Genomic DNA, 13,720 nt, shown 5'->3' with positions numbered 1-13,720 from the left:
AGTCCCCATGTCTGTAATGTATAATACAAATGTAACGATTATGAACATAAATACAAAATTGAATGATTAACAGTTCATGTCTATTATTTAGATGACCAGGGAGGATCACACAGCATCATAGTGTACAGATACTGCCATACCTGTAAGATACATCTATGTTTAAAACAGCACTCACTGTCCCCTCACCATGAACCATTTCATGTGTTCACTGCTCAAACCTTCATAGGTTAAATGGAAAACTTTAATAAAAAACAAAACCTGTACAGTTTCTCTTTGTGTTCATTTGTTGATTATGTAGGTTTTTACATTAAAAAAGCATTAATTACAAATTAAATTGAGGACTGTAAATGAAACACTGGTTAGTCATTAAATAAACCAGTCAGTTTGTAAAGCACTTCAATATACAGTATATGTTGAACTTTTGAGACAACTTGCATGTTTCACACTGTGGGGTATGATTGTCTGCAAGTAAAGCATTGGTGTATAAATAGATGAAAATAAATGAGGGTGAAAATAAAAGCAATATTTTGTGTCTGAGCAATTAATACATTTTCAGAGGTGTTTTTGCTTGTTAAGGAATATAAACTACCTTCATACTTCATACATACTCACACACACACACACACACACACACACACACATGTTGGTCTACCTATCATTATGAGGACTTTCCATAGACATGATGATTTTTATACTATACAAACTATAGATTCTATCCCCTAAACCTAACACAACCCCTAAACCTAAACCTCACAAAAAACTTTCTGCATTTTTACATTTGCAATAAAACATTTTTTAAGCTATTTAAATTATGGGGACACTAAATGTCCTCATAAACCACATTTATAGCATAATACCCTTGTAATTACCAGTTTGTAACCTAAAAAAAAGTCCTTGTAAACCACATAAACATGCCCACACACACACACACCCACACACATGCACTCACACACGTACTCTCGCGCACACACACACACACACACACATTGGTGCAGCTATCATTATGAGGACTCTCCGTAGACTTGATGATTTTTATATTGTACGGACAAAAACTTTCTACATTTTTACATTTTCAATAAAACATAGTTTAGTAAGGTTTTGAAATGGTTTGAATTATACACTGTATAAAATGTCAGTAATTTTAACAGTAAAATAGTGTAAAAATGCTACAGAAATAAACTGTTAATTGATTAACAAATATTAACTGTAAAATATACAGTAAAATGTTTATTTTAAAAGTCAATACAGTAGTTTTTACAATAAAATGATGTAAAAATTAAACAATTGAAATGTAAAAAGAACGATTTTCCTGTATAATTAATGTTAAAAAGAACAAGAGAGTACATGTACTTTTTTACAGTAAATTATTGTTAAAATTACAGTAAAAAAAAAAAAACAGTAAACGGGCATTCCCACAATTCCCTGCACAACCCATTACATTTCATTATATTTTATGGGAATAGTTATGTTTCTTCTTGTTTTTAATATCAGTTATGTACACTGGGGTGTTCTGTGTTATATTTGATGTAATTTAGTTAATGTTTACTGCATTATTTAAATCTCACATGTGTTACCATGATGGTGTTTAGTGTTTGTGTGAGTGATACTGAGCAGCACTGTCTCTATATGTTTATTGGTCATTGCTCCTGGAAGAGGCATTACTGATGAACTTCATGTCATTATGTGCCCTTCTGTAGTCACTTCAGGGATTAACAAATACCTCATAAAGTAAACAACAGATTTTTACAGTTTAAGTAGGCATGTTAATTTTATTTGTTTTACTGTAAATGTAACATTTTTTTTTTTTTTAAATACTCGTTCCCTTATCTCAGGGAACCGAGGTTACGTTAGTAACCGAGTCGTTCCCTATCGAGAGGTCTCTCCTATTGCGTAAGTAGTTTATGCTATGGGAACACCATGTAAAACGCCGTGCGTGCTGACTTCGCTCTATAAAACCAGAGGCAGGTGCCTGAGCTTTAAAGCAAAGTGATTATTCCCCGAGCCGGCCAACGGCGAGCTATATACAGGGATATTACAGAGCGTCCTTGCCAAGGCGGGACGCTCTTTGTACAAACACAAGCACACATCTTATGTACTGAGCTTTTTATGTACTGGTACGCATAATAAATCCTCTAAGTCGGTCAGAGACGGACCTTATAAGGGAGGAGGTGATGTCCAGCATACACACACTCTATTCCATTCTATAGTCAGGCTGATAGAATGTTGGAATGCAATGAGGGGACCTGTAGGTTATAAAACCTGATAAATGTCGAAGGCGAGGCCCAGCCTGCTGCCGCACAAATATCTTCAATGGGTATCCCACTCGACCACGTCCACGAGGAGGCCATGCTCCTCGTAGAGTGAGCTCTGATGCCTAAGGGGCATTGAAGGCCCTTGGCTTCATAAGCCAGCTTATAGCATCCACTATCCAGCTGATATTCTTTGCTTTGAGACAGCGAGACCCTTAGTTCGGCCGCCAAAGCATACAAATAATTGTTCCGTCTGTCTGAACAGGGCAGAACGTTCCAAATATACTCTGAGCGCCCTGACCGGGCAGAGTAAATTTGCGTCGCTTTCGTCTGCTGGGGACGATAGCGCTGCCAGAGATATCACCTGTGCTCTGAAGGGTGTAGAGAGCACTTTAGGAAGGACAACTCTACAGTCGTTAGGTCCAAATTCCAGGCAAGTAGCGCTTGATGACAGCGCGTGCAGGTCGCCCACTCTTTTAACTGAAGCGAGCGCCAGCAAGAGCGCGGTTTTGAGCGAGAGCTGCTTAAGGTGCACGGTTCGGAGAGGTTCGAACGGGGTACTCTTGAGTGCGTCCAGGACCGTGGCCATGTCCCAGATCGGCACCGAAGGTGGGCGAGGAGGGTTCATCCTCCTAGCGCCTCTTAGGAAACGAACGATCAGATCGTTTTTCCCTAATGAATGTCCTTTATCAGGATTGTGTGACGCCGCTATGGCAGCCACATAGACTTTGAGCGTGGAGGGTGTGCGGCCCGCCTCCAGCAGCTCCTGCAAAAAGTGAGTACACTTGGTATCTCGCCACGTTTTGGGGTTCAAACTCTTGGTATCACACCAGTCACTGAACACTTTCCACTTTCGGGCATACAAGCGCCTCATAGAGGGTGCTCGCGCCTCAGTAATGGTTCTCAAAACTCCACTGGGGAGGTTCTCGGGAACCCGCTGAGGGGCCATGCATGGAGGGTCCACAGATCGGGGCGGGGATGAAGAATCATCCCGCTGGCCTGTCCGAGGAGGTCTTGCCTCAGCGGAATCGGCCATGGGGCAGATTGCATCATCTGTATCAGTTCTGGAAACCACGTCTGGTTTTTCCAGAGTGGGGCTACCAGGAGCACTGCACATTTCACCTCCCTGATCCGACTGATGACCTGAGGTAGCATCGCGATCGGGGGAAAAGCATACAAGGGGCGGCTCGGCCAAACTTGGGCGAACGCGTCCGTGCTTTTTGAGAAGAAGAGAGGGCAGTGCGCGTTTTCCTTGGAGGCGAAGAGGTCGACCTCTGCCTCGCCAAAGGTTTGCCATAACCACTGAACCGTCAGAGGGTGGTTCTCCTGGGAGAACCTTGTCTCTGGATAGCATGTCCGCTCCTTGGTTCAGGACACCTGGCACGTGCGCTGCCCTTAGCGAGCGCAGGTGGTGTTGTGACCATAGAATGAGCTCCCTGGCCATAGAGTGCAGGGAGCTCGACCTGAGTCAACCTTGGCGATTTATATACGAAACTACTGTCATGTTGTCCGTTCGGACCAGGACGTGTTCGTTTTTTAGGTACGGAAGCAGGGCTCTGAGAGCCAAGGCAACCGTTTTCATTTCCAGACAGTTTATGTGTAGGCGCTTTTCCGGGTTTGACCAAAACCCGGAGACAGGCCTGCCCTCGTAAAGGGCCCCCCATCCTATTTTGGAGGCATCTGTCATGATCATTTTTCTCCGCGTACTCACGCCCAGACTCACGCCGGTTTGATACCAGTTGATGGCTTTCCAGGGCGTCATGGCTTTTATACAGCCGTGATTCGCTCTGATCAAAAAGTGGCCCGAGCGCCACGCGTGAGTGGGGACACGGCTCTTGAGCCAGCGCTGGAGAGGACGCATGTGCAACAATCCTAGCTGGAGTACAGCTGATGCCGAGGCCATGAGACCGAGCATACTTTGAAATCGTTTGACTGGGGCGTGCGCGCCCGTTCTGAACGATGTTGCAAGGCGTCGAATAGAGAGCACGTGCTCTGATGAGAGGCGTGCTGTCATCTGCACTGAGTCTAGCACTATTCCCAGAAAAGAGATATTCTGGCTGGGGGATAGCACGCTCTTTGCAAAATTGATTCTCAGACCCAGGCATTCTAGATGGCTGATAATCCAAGATCTGTGCGTCATTAACTGGTCCTCTGATTGTGCTATGATTAGCCAATCGTCGAGTTAATTCAGTAGTCGCACTCCCCGCTGTCTCAGGGGGGAAAGTGCCACGTCCATACATTTCGTGAATGTACGGGGGGGCCAATGATAGGCCGAATGGTAGTACTGTGTACTGGTATGACTGTCCCTCGAAAGCGAATCTCAGAAAGGGCCTGTGATGAGGCGCTATCGGAATGTGAAAGTAAGCGTCTTTCAAATCCACTGATAGAAACCAATCCCCGGGGCGAACTTGCGCAAGGATATGTTTGGTTGTTAACATTTTGAACGAGCGAATCATTAAAGCTTTCTTCAGATGTCTGAGATCCAGGATGGGGCGAAGGCCACCGTCCTTCTTCGGGACGAGAAAATAGCGGCTGTAAAAACCCTCCTCGCTCAAAGAGGGAGGAACAGTTTCTATAGCGCCCTTCTCTATCAGTTTGAGCACCTCAGTGCGTAGAATATGTAACACATCTTTTCTCACTTTCGTCTCGACCACCGCTGAAAAGCGGGGTGGTCTGCGAGCGAACTGAAGTGAGTATCCGTGTTTTATTATGTTCAAAACCCATTTCGGCATGTCGGGGATTTTTTCCCAGGCTTCTGCTCGCACAGATATGGGCTGAATGATGGCTAGGGTCGTGTCGCAGTGACGTATGGGCCCCACCGGCAAATCGCTTTGTGCTAACACAAAGTCTACGGCTCTCAGAGGCGCAGGTGCGCGCTGAGCAGCCGTATTGAGTGCCGAGTGCAGGGGTGCGTGTGAGAGTACAGGCACGTGCGCTATCTCTGAGATGCTCACAGCATGAGTCGGAGAGATGCTTGCAACTGTATGAACAGTGTTTTGGGGTGGGGGTGCATACATCATAATAGGCACGCGCGCCACATTCATAAAGCTTTCCGCATTTAGCGGGGAGTTTCTTTGCTCGCACATTGCATCTGTGATGCTTGCGGCATGAAATAGAGAGCTGTTTGAAACTGTATGGGTAGCTGTGTGTAGGGGTGCGTGCAGTACAGCAGGCACGCGCGCTACACTTATAGTATTTCCCGTTTTTACTGGGGAAGTGTTTATAACTGTGGGAACAGTGCTTGTGTGTAGTGGTGCATACATGACAATAGGCACACGATCTACATTTTGGGACATCCAGCCTGAACTAGGGAGGTATTTGGCACTGTTTGGACAGTATTGATATGTGGGAATGCGCACTTTAGTGTGGACATGTGAACCCTTAGTGACACAGGCAGAAAATGACTCTTTTCGTGATTTCTGTGTGTCGCCGTAAAAACGGCGTTTGATTGCAGGTGAGCGAGTTTTATGACTGGCCCATTGACTGCTGTATAGACATTTCCAGCCGCCTGTAAGGGGACTGGGTAATGTTTTAGATGTTTGAGAGAGAGCGGTCCGGCTTTTGCGAGACACGTACTCTCTCTTTTTCTTCCTGTTGCTAGGAAGACTTACAAGGCTCCGTGTTCAGAGTGATTCTGGGCCGAGGACCTCGTTGCTCGTGCGGCTTTCTTCGGCCAGCGGAACGCGAGCTGCGTCGAGCGTCCTTTTCAGGTCTGCTCTTCGGCTGGGAGACGGGCGGCTCTGCCCTGGCTCGCTGCTGCTGCTGGGGCAGGTTCTGAGACGAGCTGGAGCAGATAGCGCAGGTCCTTGAAAGCCTCGGGTTCAGGTCCAGACTCGTCCATGGTGCGGAGAAGTTTGGCCTGAAAAACTTGTAGGTCTCCTCGAGGGGCGGAGTTGCCTCGTAGCCTCTTTCTCTCGCGCCGTCCACTGAGGAGAGCGAGGAAGAAAAAGAAGGCTTTAGGCGAGCAGAATGCGGGGCTTTCCACGACTTTGTGAGCTCGTCGTGGACCTCAGGGAAGAAAGGAGAGGGTCTCTGTCGGGGGGCCTGCCGGCGCCCCTGCAGGAACCACTCGTCCAGCCGGCTGTGGGTGGGTTTTTCCGGGGAAGACCAGTCGAGCCCGAGGTCTTCCACGGCTTTTGACAGGATACGGACGATTTCCGAGTCCATGCTGGTGCCCGCGCTCGTGTCCGCTGATGTCGATGGCGCGGGGTCGAACAAGCCCGGCCAGTCGTCGGATGCAGCGTCAAGAGAGAGGCTGTCATCCTTTCCATCGTCGTCCCCTGATGTGCCGAACGAGACGAGACCCACCGCTTTGTTGGGGGGGTGCAGGTCCGCTCTCGTGAAGTGGACTGGCGGCGGGGAGATTTCTGGTAGCGGTGATGTACGCGGGGACTGAGCCGGCGTGACGTCACCTAAGTCGGCGTGCTCTGGCAGCCTCTGTGAGTGGCGCTTTTTCTTGCGCGGCTCGAACGGAGGTGGCACCACGGTGGAAGCCGGCTCGTTTGCGGTGAAAACGATTATATAGCCTGCCTATGCTAATTTCGGCAGGCTCTGAGCGCGCGAACACGAGGCGCGCGCCCATTGGTCGTGCATTCAGAGTCGCCCCCATCATTGGTTCGAGCAGTTGCCGCGGCACAGCCAATGACCGAGCTGCCTCGCTCATCGCTGTCTGCTGTGCAGCTGCAATGCGTTTTACATAAAGACTTCAATATTTCTCGAGAAACTGAGATTTTCTATAGCGTAAGCTACTTACGCAATAGGAGAGACCTCTCGATAGGGAACCACATTTATAGCATAATACCCTTGTAATTACCAGTTTGTAACCTAATGTCCTCGTAAACCCCACAAACCCGCACACACACACTCATTCACTCACTCAATCACACACACACACACACACACACACACACACACACACACACACACACACACACACACACACACACACTCAAACTAGTAGGCCTACCAGCTTACTACTAATAATAAAGTACTGATAATAACAAATTATGGTCATTTAAATGATCTTACCCATACATTTTTAGAAGTCAAGTGAATAGACATTATTTAGTCTTTTAATGAATTGTTTTTTCCTTTTGCTAAAATATTTCTTCTTGGGACATTTTTTCCCAGCGGTTATCACCTCTTTGCGAACTAAAATGAAAGAACCGTGTGCAACACTGACCTCTAGTGTTGAAATCATCACACTACAATTCTACAACCTAGTAGGATGCGGAATTGCGAATGTGACGGCTGCTTGGTGCTCCGCAAGCATGTGCATGCATTAAATGTTATGAAAGGTCTGAAGTGATTATGTTGGGTAACGGGGTTTCTGGTTACATTACACAAGTCCACCTGTAATGCATGTCTCTCTTTCTCTGAACACAATAGATATCACTTGTCCTGAAACAGTCCGCGATCGCTCAGCTGCAACAAACTGGCTAAGAAAAGATACTGAGCAGAAAACGGCCACAAAGAAACCGAAGCAGATGGCAAAGAACAAACCGGCATCCAAAACACAGAAAATCAAAGGTATCAACTCTCTATAAAATTCGGGTATTGCTCTGCAACGTTGAAACTTATTAATAAAGCTATCTGCTGCTAAGATAAATCTGCTCAAACTTGAGCACTTAAATTAATGAACTGTACTTGTTTGTATTTAGTGCACGGTTGATGCCGACAGCTGGAAAGTGCAGGTGTGCAGGCTCACTCTCGCTTGAGTTCTCTTGTGTCTCTATTTACTGGTGCACTATGAACGTAAACATCTTCCCTTCAATACCAATATGCAGTACAGTCACTGTATGTGATGGTCAAATAAGTCAGTGTGGGTGTGTCCAGAATGTATCTTTGGGGTCAGATATATGTTGGGAAGTGTGTGCTTTAGGATGAATTTGTTTTGATTGACAGCCTCTAAGTGAAATGTAATTAGCTTTTGGTCAAATGTATTTGCAGACAATGTTTATAAGACTTAATTAATAAAAATACATACATGCACATATTAAAAATAAGCTTTGAGACTGAATAATCAATTAACCCGTCAATTAAGTGCAGCAATGTCAGACCTTCTATGTTTTCTCAGCATCCTGACTGATGTCAACTTCATGCCTGTTAAGCTGATAATAAAGTTGTCATTCATGGCTTGTTTGTCTATTTCAGAAAATGGCATGGTGGGCAAAAACAACCTCGAAAACCCCAAAGTGGGACCTCGAGCGTCCAAAAAGGCAAGAGATCCCTCTGATGAGAAGACAAGCAAGTATTTCCAGGACACCATAGTTAAAACAGAAGAACCAGAGGACTTGAGTGACTCAGTGAGGGGACGAGTCCCATGTTTATATAGTGCTCACTACCATCAAAACAAGTGAAAGAAGAGGAGGAAGAGAGTGAGGATGAGGACAACGACTGGGAGGAGGTGGAAGGTATTTTATTGTGAATCATTGATATATTTAAATCTTTGTGTAGGGTCCATTTAATTTGGGTCTGGGAACTAGTTTTCTAAACCAGTGTGTCATGAATCATGTACACTTGCAGTATCTTGTTTGAATTGTGTGTTTTCTCAGCACCACTTGGTCCTGTGGCTTCAACAGGACTAGACGTTCCATCTAAACCTTTGGAAATTGAGATTGAGACACCTGACATGGCTCACAAGAGACAGAGAGAGGAAGTGAGTGTGTGTAAGAAAGGCAATGAGAGTTTAAAGGAATTATTCATCCAAAAATGAAAATTCTGTCACAACTTATTAATTTCGCTCCATACCTGTAAGGTGACTTTCTAAAAATTCTTCACAGTGCTTACACTCAGTGACCACTTTATTAGATACACCTGTACACCTACATATTCATGCGATTATCTAATCAGCCATTCATGTGGCAGCAGTGCAATACATGCAGATATGGGTCAGGAGCTTCAGTTAATGTACACATCGACCATCAGAATGGGGAAAAATGTGATCTCTGTATTTCTGTAACTGCTGATCTCCTGGGATTTTCACACACAACAGTCTCTAGAATTTACTCAGAAAAACATCCAGTGGAAATGTCTTGACAAGAGCGGTCCACAGAACAGAAGCACCATTCTGAGCAAACTCTAGACACTGTTGTGCGTGAAAATCCCAGGAGATCAGCAGTTACAGAAATACTCAAACCGGCCCGTCTGGCACCAAAAATCATGCCACGGTCAAAATTACTGAGATCACATTTGATTCCACATTTCTAAAAATGAATATACTTGAACATGTAATCTTAAATTAAGCCATTATCAAGTGTCCAAATAGATTTTTGTCTTAAACCATATATCTGCTGTTTTATCATTTAAAGCATTCTATTTGTTAAATGTTCTGCTTGAAAAGTGTGCTTATGTTATCGTTCTTTACAATAAATGCAAATTGGTTTGATGTTTTGTTCCCAAATGCAAAGGAATTCATTTTCATGCATTTTTAAGTTCATCTTAAGCGTCCAAAAACATTTAGTATATTATACCACTGTATATTTTGGTCTGTTCACATCCAAAACCAATTAGATTGCCTTTTTTGGAGCTTCAAAGTTTTAGTCACCATTAACTTGTATGGACCTACAGAGCTGAGCTTTTCTTCTAAAAATCTTCATTTGTGTTCTGCAGAAGAAAGTCATACACATTTGAGATGAATGAGGATGAGTAAAGGATGCAAGAATTTTCATTTTTGGGTGAACTAATCCTTTAAAGATATCCTTGCTTCCGTTGTGCCACACAAGATTCTTTTTCAAATATTCTCAAATTATGCTGGGATAACATGGATCATCAGGTTTGGGACAAACTTGTGGAGTCCATGCCAGCTTGAGTGCATGCTGTCATTAAAGCAAAAGGGGCACTTGGCAAATACTAATAAATTCAGAAATGTTTCAATCAAATTGTTATGCTGATAATATAATATGCAACAACAAACTGTATGAGGAACAAAAAGAAACTGTCACATTAGAACAATGCTAAATTAAATTAAAATAAAACAGCACTGTACATCCTGACTCACATGTGCTCCTCATTTACAGATGCAGGCAATTTTAATGGATAAGCCATTACCAACATCAGTATCCGAATATAAGAACCATCCACTCTATGCTCTAAAGAGGCACCTGCTGAAATATGCCGTCTTGGGCTACTGCAGAGGAGAACCAGTTTACTCACGGTAAACCCTCTTGAGTATACTCAATGTTCTTGTGGACTTTTTCAATGTAGCTACAATGTTGTAAATATGCATTATTGCTTGTGTAGGCCTGTCTCGTGATTTGTAAACCACCTGCAATATATGCAATTTTTTTTTCTATTTTTTATTTTTTTGCAGCCTTGTTTATTTTTTACTTTTGAGCCTGTTGTGGTGGATACACTTACTGCTTATTTGTCTGTTGTTGTTTGTTTTCAGAGACAGTGTGCACACGCTCTTTTTGAGAGATACCTGGCTGAAGGAAGCAAGAACTGTTCGACTAGGAGAAGAACCATACAAGGTAGAGTATTTTTTTTACGTTTTCTGTATATTTTTATTATTTATTAGAGTGTTTTTCTCATTAATGCATTTCTGATTAAAACAACGAATGCAAAAACATAAACATTTGAAGATACATATACATCATGCTTAATGGCCACTTGTCATTTAGGAAAGAGTTTTTATTCAAATCAACTTGTAGTATATTACCTAAAGCTCCGTTAACACCGTGAGCAACAAAACAACAGGATGCCATTCATTTTCAATGAGTGCATACCGACTTCTGGAGACACGAGCGACAATATTTGTTGCAACAAGATGTGGACGTGGCGAGCGACGCGACAAAGTTGAGAAAAGTTGGTGTCGAATCCAGAAAAGTCAGAGAGGTTTTAATTTTGTGAGGGATTTCACTGCTCTATATCATTTGCCTATAACCATGTGCATGGATATAATAAATCAATGATGTGTCAGAAACTGTTGGCATTCTGAGTGAGTTTGATTCATTTTTTTAATAGATTGTTTGTCTTGTTAATGATGTGATGCAATGAGCACTGCTGCAGATTATATAAAGCACTCACCCTGCAGACTGTTCATTTTTACTGGCAAGAGAACTGATTTCTTGTCAAATTAGAATGATATCTTTGTTTTACTGGTAGAATCATCTGTAATCAGCATTTCAAAAGCTACTATGACCAGACATGCAGTCCACCAATAACGTTAGAGCGACGGCAGTAGGAACGCCCACTAGCAACAAATGTTGTTGGCGGTGTGAACGGGGCAGGATTGTAATCTTAGTAACACTCCAGTTCCTTGGTTTTACTTTCTTGTAATCAAATTAACCAACAATTTTTATCTTAGCAGTCTAGAATATTTGCTCCTGTTTAATGTGTGTAGTATCTAGTTGTGAACAGTCTCAGAAACATCTCTTCCCTTTTGAAAAAGTGTGATGAAATCTGCAGTCTATTTACTTAATTTACTCTTTTTTTTCTACATTTATATGCATAGATTATCTACAAAAACCTGTTAACTTCCCTATATCAATACACAATCTCCAACTCTGTGTTTGAACACAGGTATTTTGATCTAGTAAAATCTACTGAAATACCTCCAAGCAATTATGTAATTTTGTATCAAAATACATATTTTTATAGAACACACTGTTGAAAAACATACAAATAAACAACAGTTATGTTGCAGCTTCTGTGTCCGCTTATTTGATTCCCAATTGGAGGGAATTAAGCCATTTCTTAAAATATCAAAATAATAGGGATTAGGGATGGGAAAAAGTTCAGCACTGAGATCTTTTCACTGTGTTGAGAGTAAAAGTTTGGTTTGAGTTGTTCCTTGTCGTGTGTGTCCAAAGATGAGATCCATGTAAGCTATTTGTCTCATTTAATATCCTTTCTGTTCTTTTCAAAAAACAAGAAAAAACAAACATTAATTCAAATCACACATAGCACATGTGCGCTAAAGAAACCAGGTGTGTCCATTTATATGCGAGGGGCACTGTTTCAGCTCTTGTTCTATATCAATGTAAATACTGGTAAATAGCACAAACGATGTAAACAATACATATGTAATGAAACATATGAATGCAATATAATATAATTTAGAGATCATATTTATTGATGGAATACATGGAATTTGTTCTTAATTTGTCATTTTTAAAAACCTAAAATGTGACTGGAATTATGAAAAACTATATATATATATATATATATATATATATATATATATATATATATATATATATATATATATATATATATATTTTTTTTTTATACAATTTGTAAAATGTATATTTTGTAATGTAGCAAGTTAGAAGGTCCCCAGTAAAAACAACAGCATTAGCTGAGAGAGAATTTCTTTCATATGTAAGCAAAAGGGACATTATAACAAAAAAATATACCCAAAATAATTGGAATAACCAGCTCTAATGGGTATTGATATAGGGATTCCCAAAGATCTAACCAATACTGATTGATCAATATCACTTGAGATAAGGGACACAACATGTCCTACATAAAAAGTATTCTTTTACGTTAAAAATCAAGAAATTAATAATAATAAAAATGTGTATACTCAGGGCATTCATTACTTATGTTGTGAAATAATTTCATTGGAATTTTTTTTTAAATGAATGCTCTATACTTGGAAGCACATGTAACTTAACCTTTCCTCAGCAAGAGGTCACAATGTTAAACTGCCAAACAAAGTGTTTAAAAAAAGGGAGGGACCTGTAAGATATCACACTATACATAAGGCCAACTTTAAATGATATTTTCTATGTAAAACTGTATCAAATTTGTGTCCTCATTTTACATCAACTCTGTCTTGTGTTTTTATAATTGTGAATAAATCAGACAATGTCATGGTCTGCTATAAATGATTTTTAGTCTTTTGTGCATATCTTTGGTTTTGTGGTGCTAAAGGGGTTGGCTACTTGAGCCTCACTGATGTTGCTCTGGTGGTGGTACTCAAGGCAAAAATGTTGGGAAACACTGATATAGAAAATACTTCTATAAGTATCCTTCCAATACTAGGCCTATATATAGTCATTTCATTTTCTACAAATCTTTATTGTTTACAATTTAACATTTTAAAAAGACATTCACGTGAGCTAATCTAGTCTTTAAAAGACCTAGTAATAGTAATGTTCCTTAATGAATATATTAGTCATCTAAAAAGTAAGCCTTTACTTTATCAAAGCAGCCAAATAATCTCAAAAGTTGTGCCTCTATTGAGGTCACTGATCTCTGTTTGCATTTACCTGCAATTGCACACTGTAAATCAGCTCTCTTGTTTTGTTGACCTAAATTTGCATGAGTGCCTGAGATTGTGTGTGAGATTGTGTGTGAGCGTGCCTGCAAGCAGGGGCAACATGCACTTACATTTGTTTGAGAGGGCATCAGGGTCAACCAAACCCAACCCACCACCACCATTTATGCAAAGTTCATATTGCTGCAACAAGCAGTATAATTCACAGGAAACTGTATAAACACCAGTTTTAATCAATTGTATC

General features: G+C 41.8%; 1 pseudogene; it reads left to right on the top strand.

Annotated features, from left to right (window-relative positions):
• The first annotated feature begins 7,606 nt into the window (after positions 1–7,606).
• LOC127630563 (DNA repair protein complementing XP-C cells-like) lies at positions 7,607–10,795 on the top strand (annotated as a pseudogene).
• The last annotated feature ends 2,925 nt before the right edge of the window (positions 10,796–13,720 follow it).

This window comes from Xyrauchen texanus, chromosome 37, assembly GCF_025860055.1.
Source record: "Xyrauchen texanus isolate HMW12.3.18 chromosome 37, RBS_HiC_50CHRs, whole genome shotgun sequence".
Classification (NCBI taxonomy): domain Eukaryota; kingdom Metazoa; phylum Chordata; class Actinopteri; order Cypriniformes; family Catostomidae; genus Xyrauchen; species Xyrauchen texanus.
The sequence above is the reverse complement of the archived record's forward strand: the minus strand, read 5'-3'. Positions and strand labels throughout refer to the sequence as shown.